The sequence below is a fragment of the Antechinus flavipes genome, chromosome 1 (genome assembly GCF_016432865.1).
Source record: "Antechinus flavipes isolate AdamAnt ecotype Samford, QLD, Australia chromosome 1, AdamAnt_v2, whole genome shotgun sequence".
Classification (NCBI taxonomy): Eukaryota; Metazoa; Chordata; class Mammalia; order Dasyuromorphia; family Dasyuridae; genus Antechinus; species Antechinus flavipes.
The window spans coordinates 479154729-479177926 of NC_067398.1; positions in this window are offsets into that span (position 1 = coordinate 479154729).

Here is a 23198-nt window from a genome sequence, read left to right on the forward strand (position 1 = left end):
CTTAATATTGAATTTCTAAAAACTCTCTGGGTATAACCTTGGCTGCCATCATGCCCCCCCTGGGGCCCTGAAGCTGGGCCCCACCTCTCATTTCCCTGGGTTAATCTACATTCTGAGGCCCAATGGAAACCTCGGTTGCATTTTGGACATGGGGTTTTAGGTCTCTCATCCTATCTTCTCACTCTATCTCTATCACTCCATTGGGCTTTCAGATGTCCAATTTTTCCACACAGAAAACATTTATGACTCTCTCTAGAAGTCCCTTGCCAAGAGGGACTCTGTCTTCCCATATTCATCATAGTCTGGGTATAATAAGCATTTGTGCTCACTGTGGCACAGCATCTTATGATCTCCTCTAAAGGAGCATCTTTGTGTGGTCCCCATATGATTCTTCTGCAAACCTCATTGGCGTTTTCCTTAGCCAGTTGTCTTATCATAATTCTTGTAGCTACATTTTTTCCAATGATTCTTGTGACAGCTGTATGCAGACATCCCACAAAATCAGCAAAAGGTTCATTGGGACCTTGTTCTATTTTTGTGAAGGCTTCCCCTCAACCTTTCCCTGGGAGAGTACCCCAAACTTTTGTTGCAGCAGTAGCAATTTGCTCATACGCTGCTATGGGGTAATTAATCTGTGCTGAATTGTCTGCATACTGGCCTTCACCTGCTAGTTGGTCAAAGCTGATTTATATATTAACTCCAGTTTGCTTATTGCATTGGGCTTGTATCCTGTATAGTTCACTATACTCTGAAAGCCACAACAAGTTTTGTCCAGGTTCTAAGCATGTCTTTGCTATGGATTTCCAATCACTCGGGAATAAGATTTCATAAGCCATACACTGTTTCAAAACCTGATTCTTTTTGTACAACAAAATAACTGTATGGACATGTATACATATATTGTATTTAACTTATACTTTAACATACTTAACATGTATTGGTCAACCTGCCATTTGGGGGAGAGGGTGGGGGAAAAGAGGGGAAAAATTGGAACAAAAGATTTTGCAATTGTCAATGCTGAAAAATAACCAATGCATATATCTTGTAAATAAAAAGCTATTAAAAAAAAAAAGATTTCATAAACCAAATTCTCTAGTAACATTTTAACATAAGATGATGTAACCTCATAAAGAGTGCAACCCTTTTTCAAATTCTTAATTTTTTCCAGATCAAAAGGAGTGTATCTTCTCCAAATCACAGAGTATATTTTTATTAAATCAGATATATCTTGTCCTTCATTTTTTGCTCTAACACTTTTTATAATCTTGTCTAGGCTGCTTCATAAGTGGTGCTGATTGTGTTACTGCCTCTTCCCCTCCTTCTTCTCCCTTCACCCATGAAGGGTTAATTGAGGGAGATAGGTCAGGGGATGAATGCCCTAATTTCTCCTGCTGTGAAGCACCACACTCGTCCAAGTTATATGTGAGCATAAGGGCTGGACTTAGCTATTCCTTCATCACAAATATAGTTTTCCTTTAATTTTAGAAAAGGAAGAACATGTTGTGATTATGACAAATTCAATAGAAAATTTCTTTCTTTTCAACATTTTTTTCTTAATTTTGGGGTAGCAAGTGGGAAATATAATTATCTGACAATATTTTTAAAAGGGGCAACTAAGTGGTACTATGGATAGAGCACCTGGTCCTGGAGTCAGGAGGACCTGTATTCAAATCTAGCCTCAGATACTTGACACTAGCTTAAATAAGTCCCTTAATCCTGATTGCTTCACAAATAAAATTTATTTTTAGACACTGCAATGACCAAGGAATCTTCTATGATTCATATTTGTGTGTATATATGTATATACACATATATATATTTATATATGTATATGTATATATGTATGGGTATGGGTATGTGTGTATACACGTGTAGACTTTGACACATACCCAGACTCCTAAGAGAGTCTTACAAGAAACCTATTTCTGGGAGATTTCCTGCACTGATCTACCATATAGGTGGGAATGGTTTTTTAAAACTGGTTATATAGTAAAAACTGGCTGTATATTTTAGGTCTATCTGACTAAAGTATAGTTGCTCTCTCTTTGAAGTGGAATCTAACGGTAAAGGAATCATCCACTCATCTAAGAGACATCAGACAGCAAGTCTGGTGGGAAAAAGTCCTCTTCCCTTCCCCCCAGCCTTATGGTTCTGTGTATTGGGCTTGGGATTGTGATCTTCTTTCCTTTGACCTTTTGAGTGAAGCTCCAAACTTGGAGCTTGAACCATTGCAACTCATGGTGTATACATAAAACTGATTTGCTATTCCATATACTTATTGGAACTAAGAGTACACTAATAAGATTTATACTTCCAATGTATGCAATCAAATTTTGTTGACTATTCAACAATATAAACATTAATCCTTTAAAAAACAAATCATGAACCTAATTCCTAAAGATTATAGAAGGCATGAGGGGGGCAAGTGCCAGATCTGGAGTCAGGAAGACTCAACTTCCTGAGTTCATATTTGGTCTCAGATACTAGCTGTATGACCCTAGTCAAGTCATGTAACCTTGTTTGCCTCAGTTTCCTTATCTGTAAAATAAGCTGGAGAATGAAATGATAAATTACTGAAGTATCTTTGCCAATAAAACCCCAAGTGGGGTCACAAAAAGTTGGATACAATTTTTAAAATGAACCACAAAGCATGATGCTTACAACAAGGCTTCCTCTCTGCCTAGCTGAAGGTCTTGGATCTACTTGTCTCTGTTTCTATCTAAAGTGGCAGGTCTCTGTCAATCAGCACTCCTCTGGAATGAATATGGGATGTTCTCATCTCCAAGATGGGAAATTTAGAAATTAGTTCTTGTGACCATTTAGAAGTAGACTGGTAAGATAAGATTGAAATGGATTTATGATTTAGACATAAAGGGTGATACTATAAGCAAATTAAAATAATTAAGAATATTCTACCTCTCAGATCTGTGGAAAAGGAAGGAATTTATAGCCAAAGAAGAACTGGAATACATTATGGAATGCAAAATATATAAATTTGATTATATTAGGTTTAAAAGTTTTTGTACAAACAAAACCAATGCAGACAAGGTTAGAAAGGAAGCAGAAAAATGAAAAAAAATTATATTCAAGGATTCTGATAAAGGCCTCATTTCTAAAATATATAGAGAAATAACTCAAATTTATAAGAATATAAGTCATTCTCCAACTGATAAATAGTCAAAGGATATGAAGAGACAATTTTCAGATGAAAAAATTAAAACCATTTCTAGTCATGAAAAAAATGCTCTAAATCACTATTGATCAGAGAAATGCAAATTGAGACAATTTTGAAGTACCACTATACATTTCTCAGATGGCTAAGATGACAAGAAAAGATAATGATGAATGTTGGAAGGCATACTCGAAAACTAGAACATAAATACATTGTTGGTAGAGTTGTGATCTGATCCAATTATTCTGGAGAGCAATATGGAACTATGCCCAAAGGTCTACCAAACTGTGTATACCCTTTGATCCAGCAGTGTGTTTACTATATCCCAAAGAGATCATAAAGGAGAGAAAGGGACCCACATGTGCAAAAATGTTTGTAGCAGCCCTGTTGGTAGTGGCAAGGAACTGGAAATTGAGTGGATGCCCATCAATTGGAAAATGGGCTGAATAAGTTAAGATATATGAATGTTACAGAATATTATTGTTCTGTAAGAAACGACCAGCCGGATGATTTCAGAGAGGCCTGGAGAGATTTACATGAATTGATGCTAAGTAAAATGAATAGAACCAAGAGATTATTGTACACAGCAACAGCAAGATTATATGATGAACAATTCTGATGGATGTGGCTCTTTTCAACAATGAGATGATTCAGGCCAGTTCCAATAGTCTTGTGATGGAGAGAGCCATTTGCACTCAGAGAGAGGATTATAGGGATTGAATGTGGATCACAACATAGTACTTTTACTTTTTTGTTATTGTTTGCTTGCTTTTTGTTTTCTTTCTCATTGTTTTTTCTTTTTGATCTGATTTTTCTTGTGCAGCATGATAATTGTGGAAATAAGTATAGAAGAATTGTATATATGTAACATATATTGGACTTCTTACCATCTAAGGAAAGGGATGGGGGAAAAGGAGGGAGAAAAAAATCATAACACAAGGTTTTGCAAGCGTGAATGTTGACAATTATCTATGTAAATATTTTGAAAATAAAAAGCTTTTAAAAAGTAGACTAGTAGTAGTTCTTTATCATTTTGGTTAAAGGCATTTATTTACAAGTGACATCTAAATTTTGATTAGTAATTGATTACTCAATTTAAACTAATAATAAAAGGAAATTACCAATCAAAGCTAATGTGTCTAGCAAGTGTTTATGTATTTTAAAAGATTTGGGGACACACATATCATTAACAAGTATATGTAATTTGGTTATTAAATTTGGTACACAGATGTCATTAATAATTGTTTGCCAGATTGGGGACACACACAGAGACACACACACACACACACACACACATATATATCATTACCAAACTTCCCAAGTGTTTGTCTTATTACAGAGAAATAATTCATATGACAATTATTTAATCACAAAATATAGACTTAAAATAAAATGGAGTTGCTCATGTTACTCTCCTTATTCCCTCCATAGCTTTGGAGAACTTAGAGCTAAGAATTTTCAGACTTAATATTGCCACTAGCCAGCAGAGAAGTCCTGAAAAACCAAAGTTCTGGATGCAAATCCAAGAGAGACTTGCAACTTGCTAAGAATAAAGCTATGTAGGAACTGAGTTAATCTGTGAACTTTGCCCTTCCCTCCTCAAAGCCATAGGTCATATATAGGGAGTATTATACTCCTAAAGTGTTAGAAGGAATGTTTGTATATTTGTTTTTACTATACCTTGGAAGTGAATGCTCTTTTGTAAAGGCTAATTTGGCTAGCAAGTGATTAAATGAAACTGGTGATCCCCTAAAGAAGGGGAAAGAATGTAGGTGGTATGGTATAGGCCACTGGCAGAGAGAAAGTTTCCTAAGTCCTGTAAAACTCTGGAGAAGGAGTGAAACGTGACACACCAGGTCTCTGACTATGGAAGCCAGAGAAGTTATTGTTTCATTTATGAGATAAAAATATTTTTGGAGAATCTTAAAGGCTATATTTTCTCTACCAAAAATTTTTTTTAAAAATTCTTTACAGCTATGACTAAAATTTGGTCTGCTAAAGAATACTGTTTATATAAAATATATAGAAAATAGTATATATACTAAAAGTGGGATAAAATGGGATAGCCTTCAAAAAAGGCAGGGTCATTTCCATGCAGTGAGATTTTTGGATTTTCCGTCTAAACAGCATTTAAAATTTAATCTGCTTCAAAAATGGATCACTAATATAAGCATGAAAAAACAAGTATAATCAAATCTCTCATTGAACAACTTGAAATTCTCTTTTTTTGTTGTTCATTTTAAAATGTATTTTAAGGCTTTTTATTTTCAAAACATACACAGATAATTTTTCAATATTAACTCTTAAATAGCCTTGTGTTTTAGATTTTCCCCTCCTTCTCCCCATCTCTTCCCTTAGATGGCAAGCAATCCAATATATGTTATATCCAATATAATATATCCATATGTATCCATAAAATTCAAATATCTAAAATGTATCCATAAAATATATGTTAAATCCAATATGTGTAAACATTTATAAAATTCTCTTGCTGAACAAGAAAAATGAGATAAAAAAGGAAAGTAAATGAGTAAGAAAACAAAATGCAAGTAAACACCAACAAAAAGAGTGAGAATGTTATGCTGTGATCCACATTCAATTCCCACAGTCCTCTCTTTGGGTGTAGATGGCTCTCTTCATCGTAAGATCATTGGAACCAGCATCAATCATTTCATTGTTGGAAAGAGTCACATTCATCAGAATTGATCATCAAATAATGTTGATATTGTTGTGTACAATGATCTCTTGGTTCTGCTCATTTCAGTTAGTATCAGTTCATATAAGTCTCTCCATCCCTCTCTAAAAATCATCCTTTGTAAAGGGCTGAAACTCTGAAAAAGGTGTGCTTGAATCAGATAAGAGAGCACTTAAGGCTAACTACCTATTCCATGTGAGATAATGGCTCTATATACATATTTAAATAAGATGGTGATGTGATGGTTCTCCTCATCATTGGTGCTTGCTGAATGTTTTGGTAGTGAGATAATTGTAGGCAAAGATTGAAGGGCTTGGGGAGAGAAGTCAGGGTCATTTGGCGGCAGGATGAGGAAGAAAGAGGCTGGAGACTCCAGACTCCAGAATCCAAGATACATCCTTGGCAAGCCTAGTGACAGCTTGCTTACATCCTTCACTTCTCCCTCTAAAGATCAAGGACTTTGATTTATCCTGGCTCTGGCTGATCCTGAGGCCCTCCAAGGAGCTAGTCCAGACATTAAAATCCTCCTGATCATTTCTTATAGAACAATAATATTCCATAACATTCATATATTATAACTTAGTCAGCCATTCTCCAACTGATGGGCATCCACACAGTTCCCAGAACAACTTGAAATTCTCAAGTAAATTTGACCTTTAAACTTAATAATAGAAGTAAAAATGCAAGGTGGCTTAGCATGACTGAGGAAGTTAAGATCAAAATTATTGCTAAGATTACTACTATGACTAATAGGGGAAAACAAGATATTCTAGATTCTGTGTCTACTTTGTGACATTTCTAACTTTCTATTGACTCAATTTACTCATCTGTTTATTGGTAGTCAAGAGAAACTTAACTTTTTAACAACAACCCAATGATGGTTGAAGAAAGAAATCCCAGTAGTCATTTTATAATGAGTTTAAGTTTGGGTATCACAGGCTTGCCTCAGTGACTATTGTCTCCACTCATTAAAAGCAACAAAAGCAATCAAAAACATTATGGATGAAAAATCCCATTTTAAATAGTGCTTGTTTAAGTTTAGAAATAAAACAAACACAATAAACTTTGATGAGTGGAATGGATTGAAACTTCTGGGTTTTGTTTATCCTTTGAAAGAACAGTGGCAGTTTTACTGTTCTCACCGTTTTTCTGATATTTCCAGCTGGCAGACATTTCTATATGATTTCTTCATTTCTTTAAGTCCTTTCTAATATTGATTTTTTTTTCACATAAAGTTAGGTTTCTTAATCTTTTTGGTGTAGGTTACTTCTTTGGAAGACTCTCCAAGTCAATGGATACCTTCTCATAGTAATGTTTTTAAGTGCTTAAAACACATAAAGAATTATAAAGAAAACTATATAATTTTTTAAAAACAAGATAATAGACCCAGATTAAGAACCTCTGATATGACACTATAGTTGATCATAATTTCTTCTCTTTCTCTTTTTTTGCAAAATATTCAGAGTTGTTACTTGCCCAGGGTTACACAATTATTAAGTGTCAAGTATTTGAAGTCAAATTCTCTATCCAGTGCACTATCAAGTTGTCTCTGTTGTAACTTTTTTTTCCTGAGGCAATTGGGGTTAAGTGACTTGCCCAGCATCACACAGCTAGGAAGTGCTAAGTGTCTGAAGTCAGTTTTGAACTCAGATCCTCTTGACTTCAAGGCTGGTGCTCTATCTACTACACCAATTAGCTGCCCCCCAATTGCAACTTCTTTGTAACTCATGTCTGTTATATGAGTAGAATGGAAGGAAAATGCAATGGAGGAAGTCAGTAAATCACTTGGAATACATAGAACTAAACAGGATAGAAATTTACATCTTGATCTAAAACACTAAGAGATTGTCTCCTGTCTTGCATGCCCAACTAAGAAGTAGCAGAATTAAAGAGAATCTTATGGCTTTGATTTTACTAATAACTTGTAATAAATGAATGGCTGAATCAACAAAGTTCTTCCTCAATCCAAAATGGATGGCAAGAGAATATCATGCTAGGTCTGGAGTCAGGAAGAATTATTTTCTGGGGTTCAGATTTGACTTCAGATATTTGTTAGCTGCATGATCCTAGACAAGTCACTTAACATTGTTTCTCTTAGTTTTCTCATCTGTAAAATAAGCTGGAAAAGGAAATAGCAAAACACCCCAGCATCTTTGCCAAGAAAACTCTAAATAGAGTCACAAAAAGTTAGATGCAATCAAACGATAAAAATATCCAAAGTACTGGACAAATGTTAGGACAAATTGAGGAAAGTATGTCGAGTGGAACCTTAATGACGAACTGTTGAGAGAACATGGAAAAGCTATAGGATAGACTAAAATAGATGTGGTGTGATCTACTTCTTTGGAGAGAACCCTTGAATTTGATGGGATCACAGATCCATTTGAGTATTTAACAGATGGGCTACAGCTGCATTCGTTGGTATAGTCTTATTTTTTAAAAAACCAAAAAACTACTTTTTAATCTAAAAAAAAATAGACTCACAGAAGTTCAGAGTTGGAAGATACCTCAGAGGTCATCCAATGCACAGTTGTTTGCAATACTCAACAATCTACTTATGACCATCATGCACATTTCTCCTAACAAACAAAAATTTGGATTTGCCCTTAGAATTCACTACAACAACATTTTGTCTTTTTTTTTTAAATCTTTGCAATGAAATTATCTTAGTAGGTAAATATTTTCATTTAGAACATACATATATATGCTAAATCAAACTTTAATAGTATTAGACACAAATTTTTTTTAATTCTTGTTCATATTAAAATAATTGTGTCACAAGAGATAACTATTGAACCAAAGTTGCTGCTCTGACTCAGTTTTAACTTCATTCTTTTCTATCTCTGTCAATCTCTTATGATTTAGAAGGAACTTTGCAAGTAAAATAGTCAAGAGAATTGACATGCTCCATCAGATATATTTTATCAGAGAAGTATAATGTGGTTGTAATCAGGATTAGGTACTTAGGGAAAGTTAATTCCTATGTAACCAGAAGGTGGCACCCGGGAGTACAGCCAACTGAGCTATCAATTATCTTCTGAGCCAGGACCAGTAATCTAAGAATATCCATGTAACTTGTGCTCATTCCTCTTCACAGTCTTTTCAAGCCACTTATGGCTTTTTGAGAAAAAATTAGATTATGTTTTCCTATTGTATTATTTATCCCTAGTAGGCTATGGGGTTCATATTTATTACGGGTGTAAAATCCCAAGAATTTTTCCTTTCTCCCTTAAATGAACTGTGGTCTCCCTTAATATTTGGCTTCTTGAACCTCTGGCAATTCAATACTATGAATGAACCTACTTCCTCTTAGGACTTTGTTTTACCTCAGTTTCCATGCTCACTACTAATATTCAGATAAACAGAAACAGCACAGATTTGAATGTCCGCCCAAATTTTAATAGAGACATATTTGTACTGAGAAAATTAAAAAAAAACATTTAGTTTACAGATATGGCAGTTTTAAAAACAACCATAATAGAAAGGGAGTAAGTGGAAGTAAGAGTAAAATAAGTTCCCTTCATCCAAATCTCCTTTAGGGCATGAATCAAAGGGCCAAGGCAGGAAGATCTAGGAAATATTTAACAACTGACGGAATGGGGGGAGGATCACAGCATACCATACTTAAAAATTTAATCAGCATTATTAACACTTTCTCTATCTAGACAATTAAAAAGAAAAGCCAAGCCCCAGTTTGTAGTTTTCCTGATTTCTGAAAAATGCTCATCGAAAACAACAATTAGCTCTCAATCCAGTTGGAGCTGGCTCAAAAAACAGGTAAAAAGCTTGTTAGCTAACAGGTGAGAGGATTTCTGCGCTGAAAAAGCAGAGAGGAAATTCAATGCTTGGTAGCCTCACTAAAACTAGCTGACAGGCTAGTTCTGAGTTTCTGCTACTTGGCTTGCAGCCATGTCTGATGTCATTCAACTCCACCCTCCTTTCCCATGGTAGAGTTTTGCCTAGAGGCTCCCTTTGGAAAGCTGTTCTGATTCTAAACCTCTCCCATTCTTCACCAGTCTTCGAGGTTACTCTATCTTTTCTTCTTTCCTCTTTGATTCTCCATCTCTTTTCTACCAGCCCCCTTCCAGGTCAGTGTTAAACAAAACATAAGCTAGTTGTCCTCAGGTAAATTCTTGAAATCCTTCAATGCTTAAAGAAAGTTGGATTATGGGTTTACCTGCAAATAAATAGTAATTCTCAGGAGCAACTAGGTGTTACATTGGAAAGAGTGCCATCACATCTGGTCTCAACAATATAGGAATTTGTTTTGCATGAATATATGTTTGTAACATGAATTACATTTTTCTATCTCCTTTTTTGGGGGAAAGGCTGGTGAGAGAGTGAAGGCAAATCTTTGTTGAATTTTAAAAGTTATTTAATTATTAAAAATCTGGCCTCAGAAACTTATTGGCTATGAAACTGGACAAGTCACTTAATCATTTTGCTTCAGTTTCCTCATCTATAAAATGGACTGGAAGGAAATGGCAAACCACTCCATTATCTTTGCATAAAGAAACCCAACAAACCCAAATAGGATCATGAAAGGCAGACACAACTGAACAACATGCAGTTCTTAACCCTGTTGGTATTCCCTTTTCCAAGGCATTCCAAAAAACTATTTTAAACTTAAAATGTTAAAAAAAAATTATAAAATCAGAAAGTTAGAAGGGATACCTATGTAGTTCATACTTTAAAAAGAATCTTTTCTACAAAAACGCAGGCAAACTGTCATATAGTCTTTCCTTAAATTGTTCAATGATCTGGAGATCCCCCTTAGCCCATTCTGCTATTGGACAACTCTAATCTTTAGATAGTTTTTTCTTAAATCAGTCTTGAAAACTAAAACTATTACCAATTTCTCTTAGTTCTGTATGGAGCCAAAGATAACAATTCCTCTTCTATTTATCTGCTAGATCTTTGAGTCCCCAAAGGCAGCTGTCATGAGTCTTCTCTTCTCCATGTTAAATTTAAGCAGTTCTTTCAATAGTTTTTCTTATGGCATAATTTGAAGTCTCTCATTATCCTGGTCATTCTCCTTTAAATGAGTTCTACTTTATCAGCATATTTACTAATATGTAATGCTAAGAATTGAACATAGTCCTCCAGATATCTTAAATCTGTTAGAACATCGCAGACTATCTTTTTCCTCACTTTGAAAACCAGATTTCTGTTAAATGTCTCTATTAATCCCAACTGTCATTACATGACCAGGCCACCTTTTATATTTATTTCTATTAAATTATAATACATATATATTTTTCCTTATTACATTTGGTCTATTGTTCCATATATTAAGATCTTTTTGAATCCTTTTGAATTTTTTTGAAAGTTGTATCACTAAATATTACCCATACCCAGATTCTTCTTTATCCAAGTCACTTATAGAAATATTAAGCAGAGTCCATGGCTCTCCATTAAAGACGTTCCTCTAGGACATCAGTCCATTAATGACTGCCCTTTGAATCTGAAGATTCAACTAGTTGTAAACCACTTCAAGATCTGCCAACACCCTCTATCTTATCTACAAGAATATTGGAAGAAACTATGACAAATGCTTTGCTGAAAGCTGAGTATTCTATGTCTATCGCATCCCCCTAATCTAATAATCCTCCCAAAAAAGGAAATCAGGTTAGACTGGTTTGACTTGTTCTTAATATGCAGTGGAACCAAATTCTATTCCAAAATAGTGTGGTTGCTAATCACCTTCATAGCCTTACTCATTTTCAAAGCATGTTATAAATACCACGATTAATATGGGTCTAGGACTAATTTTATCTATCTCCGAATTAAAGCAGATTTTTAAAAAAGAGTAAGGAAGTAATTTAAAAGCATGATATATTAAAAAATAACAATTTCTAGCTTTTAGAATTTTATCTATTTAATTTAAATTAAATATTAACAATGTATAAATGATTGAAATACTTAAATTTTTAAAAAGCTATAGATACAATGGAAATCCTAAATACCTATATTTAAAATAGCTTTTTAAAAAAATTTGAATTTATTTTTCAGTGCTGTAGATCTAAAATATCCCTCTTTAATCACATCCTAATGATGGAGTGACTGGACTCCAACAAAAGACCATATCCTGGTAGCAATCCATTATCTAAGTGGGCCCCAGTGAGGGACAAACTGCCCATTCAGAATTATCTTTTACAGACAGCTATCCTATGCTGATGCCCACTGTTACATTATACAATCTGGAGGTTAAGCTACTATTGTCAATCACAGAGGCTATTATGTATAAAGAAGACCACTAATTGATTTACTACAATTAGCATGGTTGAAAAGATCCCAGGTTCCCCTTGTTAATTGCAAGTTCATTAGTAACTTTGCCTACCTTATGGTATTACAATAAGTTTAGCCCCTTGACCTGGAAATGGTTTGAGCCTGTGAATTTATTCTGGATGATTCTCTACCTTCATGACTGTACCTCATCATAACTTGTTGAACCTTATCATTTTTCTATTTTTCACTGCCTCATTTCTTTCTGTTTTTTTTTTCTTATTATTAAGAACAAGTCTTTTGATACCTCTCTATTCTTTAACTACATAAACCACACCATAGTTTCATAGATTTTGAGCTAGAAGTGATCTCAGGATTATCTAGTCCAACTCTATCATTTTACAGATTAGAAAATGAAGGCCAAAAGAGATTAAATTAAATTAAATTATCAAGAGTCTAGGAACCAAATGGTCAAAGTGAGATTTGAACTCAAGTCCTTTGACTCTGGATCTAGTGTTTTCCTCCCTTTATGGCAGTGTCTCTCTGGCATCACTTATAGTCCTTTAGTTTCCTACTAATAAACTGCTGGAAACAGCTGAAGGAAGTAACAAAACTGTGCTCATTCAGTCCCCTACAAATTCATGCTATCTAACCTTAACTGAATCCTTATAGTTTCAGTGTTTGACTTCTTGCCACACTCTCCTCAGCAGTTCTATCAACCCTTTTTGTCACTTTGCAATCCTCCAACATTCCCATCCCCTTATTTCTCAAAAAATATTCTCATTGCCTACTTAACTGAGACGATTGAAGCGCTCTCTCATCTCTCTGTGTGACTCAAATTGGTGAATGGTCACCATTTGATAAAAAGCTGGAGAGATCTCTAGGAGCAAAGCAAAAGTTTATTGTGCGGTCTCTGGAGAATCAGGTGTCCCTCCCACTGAGCAAGCAATCAAAGGAAGGAGGCACCTTTTGGGACAAGTTTTACACTTTAAATAGTCCCTAATACAACCACTCCTCCTACCACTGACTATCATCCTCATTGGCTGAGGGTCTTATATTCTAAATGCAGGAACTACCCAAGAAATTGAACTTGGCCAATAAATACACAATTGTCCATATTTGATTGAAGTAGGGAGAAAATGATGTCATGGGAGGATAACAGGAAGGACACTTAGTGTGCCATTGAGTCAATGCTCAAGGACCTTCAGGCCTATTCCAACTCTAAAGTAGATGAACCTTCCTCGATTTTCACAATTGTTTTGAGAGATCTCATCTAGTTCATCTCCTCAGAACCTTTCTAGATTCTCATCTTTTTTTCCTTTCTTACCTCTAATTTCAGAGTAAAATGACCTTCCTATATATCTAAACCAATATCTTCACTTGTACCCTAATCTTATTACCTACTGCCTTCTCTAGGACAGCTTGCCCCACTAATTATTTTTTCTTTCTTTAGGTCTCTCATCTTTAATTTCCCATTTCCTTATTCCTAATTGCTTTCAAACATATATATTTCCCCATCCTAAGGAAAATTATTCCTTGATCACATGGGATCATTCATAAGTTTAGAGAGAATAGATTCAGCAGAATGAAAAGATGCAGAGGAGAGATGAAAAGTCAATAAATCAATAAAATAAGGGGATTTCAGCTTGAATATGGAGATGGTACAGTTGTGGGTGATATCAAGATTGAGAGTATGACCACATTTGTGCATAGTTGAGATGGTATGGAGTAGATCAGGGAAGGAAAGTAAATTGAAAAACTGGGCTATTAAGCCACTAGGGACAATAGATATGTATATTGAAGCCCCCTATTATGCATGCAGGATTTGGGGGTTGAGGAAATTGTAAACCAGTTTACCAATTTGGTAAACCAAACTAACTCATTGAGGAAGATAGAAGAGCTGCAGAAAACAATGATCAATATAGTATATGAATGTAATGTAATATTGTTCTATAAGAAATGATGAGCAGGCTGATCTTAGAAAAGCCTGGATTTACATGAAGTGATGCTAAGTGAAGAGGGCAGATCCAGGAGAACATTGTACACAGTAACAGTAAGATTATGTGATGATGACCTGTGATAGATTTAGTTTTTCTCAGCAATGCAGTAATTCAATACAATTCCAATAGATTCGGGATGGAAAATGCTAAGCACATCCAGAGAGAGAACTATGGAGATTAAATGTATTTTGAAGCACAGTATTTTCACATTTTTTTTTCCATTTTGGTCTGATATTTCTTGCACAACATGAAAAATATGGAAATTTTGGTACATGTTTGATACATGTAAAAACTATATCAAATTTCTTGCTTTTGGAGAGGGGGGAGGTAGGGAGGATGGAGAAAAAACTTGGAACACAAAATCCTACCAAAATTGTGGACAGCCAGAACTCTGGAGAAGTATACTTGAAACAAGGTGTTAACTCAGTGGAATTGATGAGATAATGGTTCTCTAGTTCACATGTCTAGTATGATATAATGATATAATCACTTAAGTTTGATATAATGATGCACTGGCTCTAGCAGATAGATTTTATAACCCACCAAAAGATAGTGTCCAGTGCAAGACTACTATCCTTGTTCATCAGAGAGAGGCAGAAAAGGAAAAAAATCCTTGAAACAAAGAAAAAGACCCAAGAAACAGTAGATGGTTCCATCTCTGACTACATGCGCCAATGAACAACAAAAATTTTTTTATATTATTATTATTATTTTAATTTTTTATTTAATGATTATATTGACAACATTATCCCTTGCACTCGTTTCTTTTCCGATTTTTTTCCCCTCCCTCCCTCCACCCCCTCCCCTAGATGGCAAGCAGTCCTTTATATATTGGATATGTTGCAGTATATCCTAGATATAATATATGTTTGCAGAACCGAACAGTTCTCTTGTTGCATAGGGAGAATTGGATTCAGAAGGTATAAATAACCCGGGAAGAAAAACAAAAATGCAGATAGTTCACATTCGTTTCCCAGTGTTCTTTCTTTGGGTGTAGCTGCTTTTGTCCGTCATTTATCAATTGAAACTCAGTTAGGTCTCTAACAAAAATTGTTAATGAGACTACTATAGGACTTGAAAATTTGCAGGAATCATTGGATTTCCTGACACATGATGAGATTGTTGCAGGACTTCAAAATCTGCAGGAATCATTGGAATCCCTCACACATGAAGTAATGGACAATAGATTGATTTTGGACTAACTCTTGGCTGCTGTAGGAAGTGTATGTGTGATTGTTATTTTATATACCCTCCTTCTAGGATTTATGGACATGTATAATTCCTCATATTGATTCATATTGTTTGTTACACAAAATAAATGTTGAAAATTATCTTTACATGTATTTGGAAAAATAAAATACCATTAAGAAAACAGTTATCAGGATTTTGATCAGGTAGGACATATAAATAATATGAACCTCATAAGAAGTGAGATTACGAGGTCCCAAGGGGTCATTATTGTCAGTGGCTGGTTATATTTTGGAAAGAAAACACAGTGGATGTTTCCTATGGCTTCAAATGAGTCATCATGGTGAGTATAATAAGTATATTTTCTTTCAGCAACATTACCCCTAGCACCCTTGGAAAATGTGATTGTGGTAGTGGTTGATCTCTGGGAAATTAGACCTGATGAAGTTTGGGTGACTTAGACAAATCCAAGAAACAATGGTGGTGATTATACTTTGTAGGCCCTACTATAAAATTCTTGTTAAATTTTGAGGACATCAGAAAAGACTATCCCTTTTTTTGGAGTCATATGTGCATTCACAAAGCTGTCCTCTATCCCTGTTTCCTTTCTCATCTCTATCTTTGGAATCCTCCATTTCCTTGTAGGACAGACTCAGGAACTACCTACTATATGAAGCACTTCCTGATTTCTCCCACTTTTAAAGAGTTTTCTCTCTTCTCAAAATTTCCTATAGCACATAATCTGGATTCCTACATTTCTTCTGTCTACCTTGAATTATACTTTTCTGTGTTTTTAGTGACTGTTAAATTAAAATTAATTGACTTACATAGAAATTGATTTAGGTTTAAGATTTTCACCCTCTGTATCAAAACATTCCACTACAGCATCCCACTTTTTCTTTTGACTAACTCTCCCTTTCTACATATGTTAAGTAGGAATGCAGAAAGGGAGAATAAGTAATCTTTAAGATTAATTCTGCTCCCGCAGGTATCTCCTAACCTATCCATTCAAGAAACACAATTTTGTGATAACTGCAGACTTTGGGGATCTGTGTTGATTCCTGATATGACTCCTCCATGGTGTCTCTGGAGTATGCATGTGTAACAGAGTCAGAATTTGAAGAATGGGCCCTTTAGGATTTTGCTATTTGCTACATTAATAAGCCTTTGCTCCAGGCTTCATACTACAAACTGTAAAAATCAAGATGCATCAAGCAAAGAAATCAAATTATGAACATCCATTTGTATATCATTCATGGCTCATTTTTAAGAAAAGATTTTCTTTTTTTTTCTTTTGCATTTAGATATATGGAGAAAATAATATTTTTAACTGATAAGAAAGAGAACACAAAGAGGTTCTTCCTAGCGGTCAAAGTTCTTTAATTGCTGTTTTCTCAGAATTCCCACCAGTTATACAACTTGTGGATATAGTGTAGCTAATGAATATGTTCCTCTCTTTCTCAGCTGGCAAGATTCTTTGCTAGGGTTTGTGAGGCTCCTGGGTTATTTTACCCACTCAGCAACTGCTATTGGCAATATCCCCTTGATGGCTCTAGTGGATTTCCTGATCTTTTGAGAACCTGGGTGCTCCCATTTCAAGATACTCAGCCTTCTATCTCAGTGGTCATTCTTTTCCTATCTCAGGATATTCATTCACTGAGGATAAGAGATGAAAGAACATAACAGAGCACAACAGAACCTCCATAGGCTAGAGATATATGGAGGCCAAATAGAAGAATGGTTCCCTCAATGGATGATTCACATCACTTCTTTATTCAAAAGTGGCCATAGGAGAAAGTGAGAGATTGTTTTCTCAAAACTTTTGTATGTGTACTAAATTTGACTCAGTCTCTACAGAGGGCTAATAGTCCTTCCAGCTTCTCAGTCAACTAGATATGTGTCCACTTCTATGGTAGATGTTCTTAATTTTTTTTGTGCCATGAACCTTTTATAGATCAACTATAATTTATAGATCTCTTCTCAGAATGTTTTAAATGCTTAAAATAAAATGCATAGGAATATATGGAAAACCAGTTATATAGAAATATAGTTATTAAAAATTAAAAAAAATAAGTCCATGGTCCATGGTTTAAGATTCCCTATCTGGGAATTTCTCTTATTTCTAAATTACTGTTCCCTAAATCTAGATGGAAGCAAACTGCAAAGATATTGAATCAGTAATTTTATTTTGTGGTCATTTCTAAGTCAACTTCAAGTTAAATTCTTGAGGGACAACTCTATACTTTCTCTGTTGGAGTTAAATCTTTGTGATAATTAATTTTTCTTTCTGTTCAGAGGGCTTTCTTACTTACAGTGTTTCATTAATATTACTGGTAACTGGAGCTGCTTAAAATCTGAATATCAGAGAAGTTGGTTTTACTATACATATACAAACATATATATAGATATATACATGGATATGTATGTATATATGTGTATATGTATTCCTAGGTTTCAAATATGGAGTATTTGCATAAGAAAGGAGATTGATATATCTATCTCTAGATATAGCTAAACCTCTAAAGATAGATATAGCAATATGTCAATCTCTCTTCTTATGCAATATATATAAAACATATGCATAATATAAGTATATACATTCATATATGTATGTATGCTATATGTATAAATATCACAGTATCTTAAAATATCCCAAACAGATCAAGTATAGGCTTGGATTTGTTATTTTCCTTTTTTTTTAAAGGCAATATATTTGTGGTCAAACTTTTTACTTTTTATTGTTAAATAGTACTGTACTGTATTGAAGAGTTACATTTGATAAGGTATTAACAAAAATTCACATCAAAGATTTTTTTGTACACTAACTTACGTGATCCTCAGTGTTTCCTTGGTTCAGTCTTAAGTCCTCAGTTACTTTTGGAGTGCCTAAAGACATTGTGGTTAAAGACAATACAAAAATGCTGCCTGAAAAATATGGCAATATTGCTACTTTCACTCTTAAAGGTAAGTCTTTATATCATCTTGCTAACAATACTTCATAGTATATGATGAAAACCAATAGCTATTCTTTTACCATTTTTTTTAAGGAAGAATTTCATTTTCAACTCACATTTTCAATAAAGCTTTGATTACATTTTACAAACATCTCAAGTTAATAACAGTTTATAGGAGAAGTAACAAAATAAAAATGAGGGCAAAGAAGCAGTCTTCAGTATATAGCTTTATTTCAAGAAAAACATTCCAAGGGCACTAATGAAAGCTGAATATCATTGCCATGCAAATGTCAATCCAAATGAAAACAAAGGGCATACCCATCCAAGAGAGGAAAACAAAGGCATCACACAAGAGCATCTTGAAGGAAACACAGTATCTTTTTCATGATGATAGTCTACATCAGCTAAAACTTGTATTGTAGCTGACTGGAACTTAGACTAAAGAAGAAATGCAAAAAATGTTTCTGCTAATAAGTTTTTCAGAGGCTTGTACATTCAGAAAAAAATGTGGTTTAAGGTTTTTGTTTTCTTTTATATTTTACTTCTTGTAAGTATAAAGTTAAATGGAGTAATACAGAAAATAATGAATTGATACACTATTATTGTTGGAACAATATTACTATAAAAGCAACTAATCAAGTATTTATTAAGGATTTGCCATGTACCAATTAGAGACACAAATACCATAATATTTATTTGGAATAACATTACTTTCCAATAGTGAATACAAGTACAAATAAATATATATACATATATATGTATACGTATCTAAAGTTAATAAGTACAAATATACACAAAGTAGTTAAATACAGTAGTTAGGTACAACAGAAAAAAAGCACTAAGGGTTTCAGAGATCAAGAAAAGATTCACACAAAAGATGGCATTTGAGTAGCATTTTATAGAAAGACAGGGACTCTGTGAAGTAAAGATAAAGAGGGAAGGAATTCTAGATATGGGAAAAGCAAATATTTCGGTAGTTCCATAGAAGACTTATTTTCTGTAGGTAAATAATTGAGTCCTTTACTAATTCTGGAATGTTATAGTATCAGAATTTCAATAACTACTATTGCTTGAAAAAAATGAAGAGAAGCGTTACATATATTTAAAAAGTAACATTTTGGTAGGCAATTGACAATTACATTATTTATTCTTTTCAATTTTGCTTTCATAGAATTTTAGGGTTGTAATTTTATGCACAAGGAAAATGAGACCTGAAGAATTAAAATGATTTGCTCAAGGTAGTTGGACTAGACGAGACTTTAGATCTCCTGAGACCTAGTTATGTTGCTCTTTCCATCATGTTGCAATCTCTCTTCACAAGAGCTACAATGAGAAGAAAACGTATTTGGGGAATTATCCAAGTGACATAATTTTTGGTGAAGGAGAAGAAAATTATTGAGAATATGATCTTTTATACATCATTCTTTTAGAAATAAAGGTACTGATTATCTCCCACACAATTTCTTTTGCATTATTAATATCTTCAGCTTATTGATATAGAAGGTCATGGAATTTAGCACATTTATTTAGTTTAAACATCACTTTACTAAAAGAGGAAGCATTATTAGGTAAATTGAAACAGAAACTGAAAATATTGTGTTGTTATTAATGTTCCAGTGTCATTGTTTATGGAAAAGTGCATTGTTTTCAATCACCAAAAGATGAAAATGTCTTTTTTCTCTTGTGTCTCAAGTACCATGAGTTATTACATCTTGAAATAAACAACAAAAAATGAATGGATGGATGATTAGTCAAACAAATAATTAATGAGTGTTATTCCCTTGAAAACATGCACCTTGGGAGGTTATTATATTTATTTTGACAAAGTTCAGAATGTATTTGAAATGCTTTATTTTGATGTTCTCCCCAAATGCCCACAGAATCTTTAGTATTTCCTTTTGAATATCTTTAGCAGTGACAGATTGTAGTGTTCTTCTTTTCTAGAATATGATGGTTCTCTGGGAGCAGGTTTCTTGTGGGGCTTCAGGAGGCAGCCTTAGTTTCAGTTCAGAGTAATAATCACCTCAAACGCAGCCAGGAGCTAAAGTCCAGTCCTTTATTGTCTCTTCCAAAACAGCCCAGTTAGTTTTCTTAGAGGCCTATCTTACTCCTTGGTTCCCAGAGCTCTTACAGCTTGTCCTTTGTCTCTTCCAGCTTCAGTCTCCAGCTCTCTCTGAATCTCCATTTCTACTGACTCTTGACTGAGGCTTGTCCTTTTATGCTCTTTTAGAGGTGTGAACTCAAAAGTTGACTCCTCCTCCGAGAGTGGGGTTGTGGGAGGTGTAAATTGTGACTCTTATATTGAATCCTGACTTGTGAATCTCCCAAAAGTATGAACTCCAATGAGTACTTAAATACATTAGTGAGCTAGAGAACTTGCTAGGTACCAAGTAAATTAGATAAGTGACTTAACACTTTGTAAGGATTCTAACAACAGATCTTTGTCGTCTGAGGATTTTTTTTTTTTTTTTTTTGGTTGGGACTAGCCAAAAGTCATTTGAAGTCAAGTATAATAAATCAAATTCAATGAAAAGTAAATAACATTATTTTGGGTAAATATATAATATATATGTAAGATATATGTATGGGACTCTCTATAAGATCTGGCTCACTCTTGCAGAAAGTAAGAGCTGGACCAGCATGCTATTTAGAGAGATGGAGAGGTGGGGTCTGATACCATTAGAAGTCAGGTAATCTTTCCTATATTTAGAGGTATCAGGCTAAAATACATCTGTCTATAACTTCTCAAAAATGTCTAATACAGGGTTATTAGGCTGTATTTAAAGGAAAAATGACTTCTCTGATCTCTCTCAAGGGGAAAGGTACTTAGCTCCTTTCCATTAAGTGATACTCGTGTGAAGACCATAAAAAACAGTGAATAGTAAATTCATTTATCTAAGCAAAACAGCAAATAGAAATGGAAGATTAGATTAAAATAAGCCAAATAAATCAGCTATTCAGGTGGGAAGGAAATAAGATTGTAGCTCAAACCAAGATGAAGGAATAGTTTCAGCTCTCTTAGCAGTTTCATTGCTGCCTACAAATAGGCCCATGTCTTTCCAACATTAAAAAAAAAATCCTCATTTCATTCAACTAGCCCCAATATTATTCAACTTATATTTGTTCCTTCCTTTTCTTTGCTGTTCCTCATACATGACACTCTTCTCCAACTTTCATGCCTGGAATGCTCTTCCTCTTCACTTTTGGTGAGGTAGCTAAGACAATAAGAAATATCAGGTACATGGTAATCTTTATTTTACCCCATAGTAAATCCAGAAAATACAAAAAAACATACATAATAGCTTAAAAATAATTGAGATGATTCTCCTCCTTCTCCAATCTTGTTTCTCTCCAAGGCTCTATATAGTTCCTTACAGTCAAAAAACCGACTTGTGGTTTGTTGTGTGACTACCCTCAGCATGGAAATAAACTTGTGACTGTTTAGACTGACAATGCTCCAAAATTGTATTTTATACCATTTTTATCCGAGTATAAGCTGAATAGAGCTATAGCTTTATAGTACTATAAGGGCTTAAACTCTTCCAGAAAGAAAATCTTAGGCAACCCCAAAACATTATAGGGAATCCCTCCTTCACTCTAGAAAAGTGTATGGGACTTTGGACTTTTGGTTCTACTTTAAGATCTCAGAATAATCCTAGAAAGTTAACATATTTGAGATTGTTCAAGAAAACCTTCTTCCCATCAGTCCTGCACTATCCAAATAATTCATGATAATAAGGCAAAGCCCACACCTTTTACTTTCCCATGTGGTGATTTTAATTCTTTGCTACAAAGTCAGGATCATGTTTTTTTTTTTTTTCTGTCCCAGAGGCTTCTCTTGATAGAAGGCTGGATCTCCAGATTCTCAAACTTGAAGTTGCTAGACAGAAATCCAAGGCTGATAGTAACTCAGGCATTATCTCCCTCCCTTTAGATGGTTGAAGTTTTGAGTTCAAGGACTATTACTACTTGAGTGTAAGGTTACCCTCTGCATGATTGCCATATTTTGGGCTAAGAATTACCTGTGTATCCACTGATTAGATACTCCTCTCAATCATTACATCAAAGATACAGAGATAGTCAAATGCTATTTTAAAAAATTATTCTTCTCAGAGTATAAGTTGAACTATATACAAAGTCAGTGACCATAGAGTATCAGCCTCGACAATCTTAAGTAGAATGTGAATAAGCAGTTAGGAAAATAGAATTTTGTAGAAAACAAGAAGGGAAGATAAGGGTCTATATGTCTGGAAATAAGAAACAAAAGGGGGAAAATAAGGACACTCACCAGCTTGTCAAAATTGGAGTTGTAAGTTTTTTCCCAACCTTAATTCTACTGATGCTGTGACTTTCTAATTTTCAGGAACAATGTTTGGAAGTCCAAAATAGAGGCTGGGGCAGTGTTCTTCTTATCATAATGGTGACAAGAAGTTTGAGCCAGAGTTTCTTTCCCATCACAGTCTTTCTCTTATCATTGTTGCAGCAAGAAGCCTGAGCCAGAAATTCTCTTGTCACAGAGCTTATGCCATTTCCCTTTCCAAGGCTTGAACCAAAAATTTGGATTCCAAAAAGTCTCTTCTTGGTAGTGGTCTCCTTGGATAAAAGGAAATGCAACTCCTATGGGTGTGTATGTATGTATGTGTTTTGTGTGTATATGTATATATACACACAGAGAGACATACATAAACATAAAACACCCATATAAAATATACATATATATGAATATACACACACATACACATATTGCTTTCTGGAGCTTTTTAAAAAATGTAAGTTTTCAACTAATCCCTGTTTTTATAGGTAAATGTAAAAAAAAGGATCTTTGACTATAAATATTAGAACCAACCAATTCATTTCCATTGGATAACCCAAGCCCATTAATTCATCCCCAATCAATGAAATAAAATGAAAACAAATTATAAATTATAAAAAACAACAGGCCTTTATTGAGGAAACATTTCTGT